At 32.7% G+C, this 5,835-nt stretch overlaps 1 pseudogene; it reads left to right on the top strand.

Annotated features, from left to right (window-relative positions):
• The first annotated feature begins 326 nt into the window (after positions 1-326).
• LOC102660395 (probable 2-oxoglutarate-dependent dioxygenase AOP1) lies at positions 327-5,835 on the top strand (annotated as a pseudogene).

Here is a 5,835-nt window from a genome sequence, read left to right as displayed (position 1 = left end):
ATCAAAGATTTATCAAACTAACAATTTAATAAAATAATAAATATGATAGTAAAATAAAAAACAAATCTTTACTAAAATTGATAACATGATGAATTAAATCTTGGACATACATATTTATTCTCAACACCAATTTTGTCTATGTTAGATTAAAATTTGTGTTGGAATTATGTTAACATTATCCTGAACTTTTCAATAGTTGCACTTTCTTTTTCATGAGCAATACTTTCTTTTTGTTGATAAGCATATGATACTTTTCATTAGTTGTACTTAATCAAAAACATTAGTGATACATGAATGGTTCCTTTTAATATTTCTCTGATTCATTGATGGAGTAAGTTCTTGAATTATTTTGAATGCTTTAATATATTTAATTTTAAAAGTTCATTGAATAATGCATGCGAATGAATTTCGGTAGCTATAAATGATGAATATATAACTATGTCCATGAATTTTAAATGATGAATATGTGGGGTTGGTGATATATATAGTGAGACATTGAAGTCCACGAGCTCCAAGATGCTTGAACTGAATTTCATCATTTTGAAGATGATTCCAGAGGGTTATGGCCTTCGGAAGAAATACACTTCGGATCTATGAAGCATCGACACCAACATGGACACAGACATGTGGACATCTGTAATGTCCTAAATGTAGGACACGGACACAGCTATATATATATATATATATATACATAAAATTAAATAAAATAAAATTACATAAAATTAAATATGAGCGATATGCATAAAAGATCTAAATTGAAAATCAAGATTTATACATTCATCATCATCTCAAAAGAACTTTTCTTATGATAATGAGTCACAAAAAATACTAAGAGACCTCATTATACAATTTCTATGCTTTGTTTCTTTACAAAAAAAATTATAAAGCAAGATGATGAATTAGCAACTTCAAGTCTTCAAGAATTCCACAAACTAGCAATCATCATTGAGAAAGACACCCTCTAACTCTGGTTCAGCTAAAGACAAACTAGCAATTTCAAGAATACCACAATCATCAAGTGATCTAAAATCATCTTCAGCTACATCCCACATTTTAGTTTCCTCTTGATGATATTGTGGAGTATTCCTTGAGAGAAGTAGTAGGTTGCTATGAACAAATACTAAATCTTCAGCTCTATGTGGTGTCATCTTGTTTCTCTTTAAAGAATGGATAAATGAATATGTACTCCAATTCCTTTCACAACATGAAGATGAACAAGGTTGCGCAAGTAGCTTAAGGGCAACCTTTTGAAGTATTGGAGAATTAATGCCACGAACTAGCCACCAAGCTTTTGGATCCATTTGACCTCTATCATTTAAAGAATCAAGATCATCAAAACCTTCTCTTCCATCCGAGAAGTTGGCAAACTCAATATTCACTTTCCTCCTTACATCCACATCAAGAAAAAACCTCTGGAAGCATTTTAATCTTTCACGAGTGAGTTCCATGTCTTGATGTGGAGGAACTCGATTAGAATCTTCACTTAGCCATTCATGACTATAATATCTACAATTAAAAATAAATATATACATGATTAAAATTTATGTAATTCTAAAAAAAAATATAAGTAAAAAAGTATAGAGTTAATTACCTAGGATTTAAGGAATGAGCTAAACAATGGAGATGAGTGCTACTCTTAGTCCAACGGTCAATTAATATGGAGAGCACTACCATATAAAAGGTTGATCCTTCACTCTCCTTCTTTCTCTCATATTGATATATGACATTCTTCACCTTTTCAATTATTGAATTCCACATCTCATATACTAGATGGAGAGATGAAGCCTCCGTATAAGTTCTTCTAAGAACATCATAGATAGGGCTAGTGAAAGAAAGAATATAATCAACCTTATCTCACCATTTATCATCCAACAAAGTATTTTTCACAAATTTAGCCTTTGCAACATCATCTTCCTTATAAGAAGACCATTGGTCACTAATGACCATCTCTTGGAGTCCTTTCTTCAATTGCTTGAATCTCTTGAGCATTACAATAGTGGAGGCAAATCTTGTTGGAGCAATGGATAACAATTTCAATGAATTGAATGAATTGAAAATTGATAGTCTCATAGAGTGACTCATGACAAAGTTTTTTACAAACATTGCATCATCCGCAATTTGGGTGATCCAAGAACATTCTTCATAAACAACATTGTTTTTTTTCTGTATTCTTGGGTGCACATATGTTCTTCAAAGCAACATTTAATGTATGGACAACACATGGAATCCAATAGATGGAAGGAAACTCAGCCTCAATTATTAAACTTGTTGCTTTACAAACGATAGCATTATCCATCACTATTTGCACAACATTTGAATGCCCAACCTCCATAGTTACATGTTTGGCAATGAAATCCTTGTCTTTGATCTCATTTGAACAATCGATGGCCTTTAAAAACATAGGTCCACTCTCCGTGACAACCATGAAATTAATAAGAGATCTTCTTTGTGGATCACTCCATCCATCACTAACAATGCTCACACCTTTTTGGCTCCATGCATCTTTAATTGGTTGTAACAAGTTCTCCACATGTCTCCTCTCATTTTGAAGTAATGTTGTCCTTAATTTATTATAACCTGGAGGTTGGTAACCACTGGTCTGATTGTCGGTAGCATATGCAAACGCCTTCCTATAATGAGGATTTCTTGCTAAATGAAAAGGCAGCCCCGAAGAGTAAAACATCCTAGCAATTTCATGATCAAGTGTCTCTCTAGCTTACAAATTAAAGGCATTTTCTGCAGTTGATGTCTTTCTCTTTTTTGGATCAACACCAAGGGTGTTTGTATCCATTTGGTGTTGAGTAGAAACAGGAGGCAATGACACAAATTTTGTTTTTGACTTCTCCACCCTCAATGTAGCCTCATTGTCTATCTTCTTCAAATCTATAAATTTGGCAATTGTTACATTTTGACAAACTCTAACTCCCTTTTTAGTCATCTTCAACAAGTGTGCCCTCACTCTAGTGTAAGACCCATTAAAGGTAAAATCACAAATATTGCATTTTATCTCATAATTTCCACCACCACCTACACTTTTTAGCTTTGTAACATAGGTCCATAAAGTTTTGGTATCATCATCATGTTCTTTAGCTTGACTAGGACTAGAAGCACTCATCTCTACAACAATTTAAAAAAATTAAAAATCAATGTAAACAATTTCTAAGTAAAAAAAAACAACAAAAAACAATTTCTAATCAATCCTGTTCTTGTCTTATTGGCCATGTTGTAGCTTAATTTTATTCAAAATAGGATATGATTAGAGGCAGGCAGTAATTTAAATTCTAAATCAAAAAACTATGCAAGAGCTACGAGCTTATCAACCAAATGCCGCCAAATTAAGGAATGTTTGGTATTAGAAGAGAAATTACCTTGTTTTTTACTAATACAAATAAAAAGCTTTCAGAAAAAAAATGAATAAAAAAACCTTTTAAAAATTAAATACTTAAAAGAGTAGTAAAAGTGTAAAACATTAGTGACCTTTCAAAAAGGCAATAACACGGCAACGAGAAAACCAAAAAATAAGGTCTGCCATACGACCATACTCGCCTTTGATAAATAAGGCCTGCCATACCTATACTGTTGTATTCATAGTAACGACAATAACACGGCAGCGAGAATAATGCTTGTTCATCATCAAGAAACTAGAAATGGCAGCGAGAAAAACCAAAAAAGAAACAGGGAGCCTACCTGCACGGGGAAACGAAGGCAACGACGTGCAGCAATGGAGGCGTTTGGTTTGCTTGCAGGAAACGGCAAGAAGATGAAGAAGAACTATTTTCGTATTTGGTAAGCATTTTTTAAATAAATAATAAAAATAGTTGAGGCCTGTTGGGCCACGTCCAGTCGCGCATGTTCTGCTGTCCAATCGTGTTCGGTGACAGTAGAAGCAACGGACTCCGCGTCACACCAGAGTCGTACCCGCATGCATGTCCGGTGTGAGTCTGACGCAGGACATGCCGCTGAAGTGTCGCATCCATGCTTCTTAGCTTTGGATATTGAACAGATGAAGAGTTCTAGTAATTTTTGTTTGATGAGTACAAAGTTCCTCAAAATGGTGAAGTTTGTGAAAGTGCCTTGTTGCCTCACACCAACAAAAGTGCCTTGACCATCTTATGCAAAAATGAAGTGCATGGTCTTGAGGTGCTAACCTAATCAAGCAAATGGATTTCATTGAAGATACCAAGGGAAGGCTTTGTGGTAATTGTTGGTGACGTATTGAAGGTATATCTTCATACTTCTTGCTATAAAATATGAATTAAAATGCATTGATTTGTTTAATTTTTTTCTCACTTTTGAAAAGTTAACACAATTGGATATGCAATTCTTTTAGAAAGTATTAGATCTCAAATTATTTTGAGAAGTTATAATGGCTAGGTTTTGGAAAAAGAATAAATAATGTATGACTTTAATAATGTACGGATAATGTAAAATATTTGAGGTAGGTCATTCAATCAATTAAAGATCATTATTAATGTGACTTTTAAGATAATTTGTAAAGTTTAAAAAAATTTATCATAATTAATCGTCTGTGATTGAATAATAATGTAAAATTATTTTATACTATTAATACATAATTTTTTTCTCATAAAATATATATATATATATTTTCATCTCCAAGGTTTATCAAATACAAACTATTATGTTTAATAATAGTGTTATTTTTTATTATAACTTTTAAAAGTCATATGAATAGTGAATTCTAATTAATAGATAATATAATTTTAAAGAAAAATATCTAGAACAAATGATTTCCTTAAATAATTTAATAATCTAAAAGTTGTTTTACATAATCAATCACAGACCAATCTTAAGACATAATATATGATGAGTGTGATAAGTTTTATAATAATTATTTTAAAAATGATACATCAATGATAATATTAATAAGTGATAGTGTAAAATAAAATTATATTGTCAATACATATACCTAATGATTAAGTTCTTCGAAAAATCTCTAAAAAATTATTTTCTTACACATTTTAAAATTACTTTTTAAAAGCTTAATCACAAGAAAAAGAGAGGTATTCATTTGCACTATTTACAGTGCCAAAGGAGGAGGTGAAGATTGAGGTGCCCCCAGAGTTGGTGGAAGACAATTTGCTCCCTCTACGTTATAGGCCTTTCAATTATGGGGATTACTTCCAATACTTTGTTTCAACTCTTAAGGAAAATGCATTAGATGTGTTTGTTGGTGTTTGATTATTGTTGCATAAGATCGATGATGTTACTGTTATATGTATATGCAATAGAATCATTCGGTTAATTTCACATATGTAGTATCATATGTCTGATAAATAAGAGGAATGGCTAGAAGAATTATGGTGGTTATTAGGAGTCTGTCTCCCTTTCTTTCTTGTAGTATCTCACTTTTGCATACTGAGATAAATTACTTAGACTCTGCCCTCTATGTAATCATTCGGTTAATTTATTTTAAGTCCCTCTTACGGTTGAATTGAATTGGTCCTGAAATTAAGATACTTATTTGGTTTCAACGATAACACATGAGCTGGGTTTGGACTTGCAACATTATTACGTACAACAACCCCTATTGGGGGGAGTTGCTACGTGCACCCAGCAATATTGCTGGGGCACTCAGCAAATAGTGAATGGACAATTTTGTCCTTTCGCGAAGGCTGTCTCTGGAAGATCCTTCTTCCGGAAACATTCCGGAAGACCCTTTCTCTGGAAAATTTTGGAAGAACCTTTTTTCGGAAGAAGAAGGTGTGATTCTGGAAGAACTCCGGAATACGTTATGGAAGAACCGAAATGTTTCCGGAAGAAGGGTCTTCCGGAAGACAACTTTCTTCTTTTGGAAGAAGGTTGTTCCGAAATTTG

Source organism: Glycine max, chromosome 17 (assembly GCF_000004515.6).
Source record: "Glycine max cultivar Williams 82 chromosome 17, Glycine_max_v4.0, whole genome shotgun sequence".
NCBI classification, from domain to species: domain Eukaryota; kingdom Viridiplantae; phylum Streptophyta; class Magnoliopsida; order Fabales; family Fabaceae; genus Glycine; species Glycine max.
Note: the sequence above shows the minus strand (reverse complement) of the source record. Positions and strands in the feature narration are given on the sequence as shown.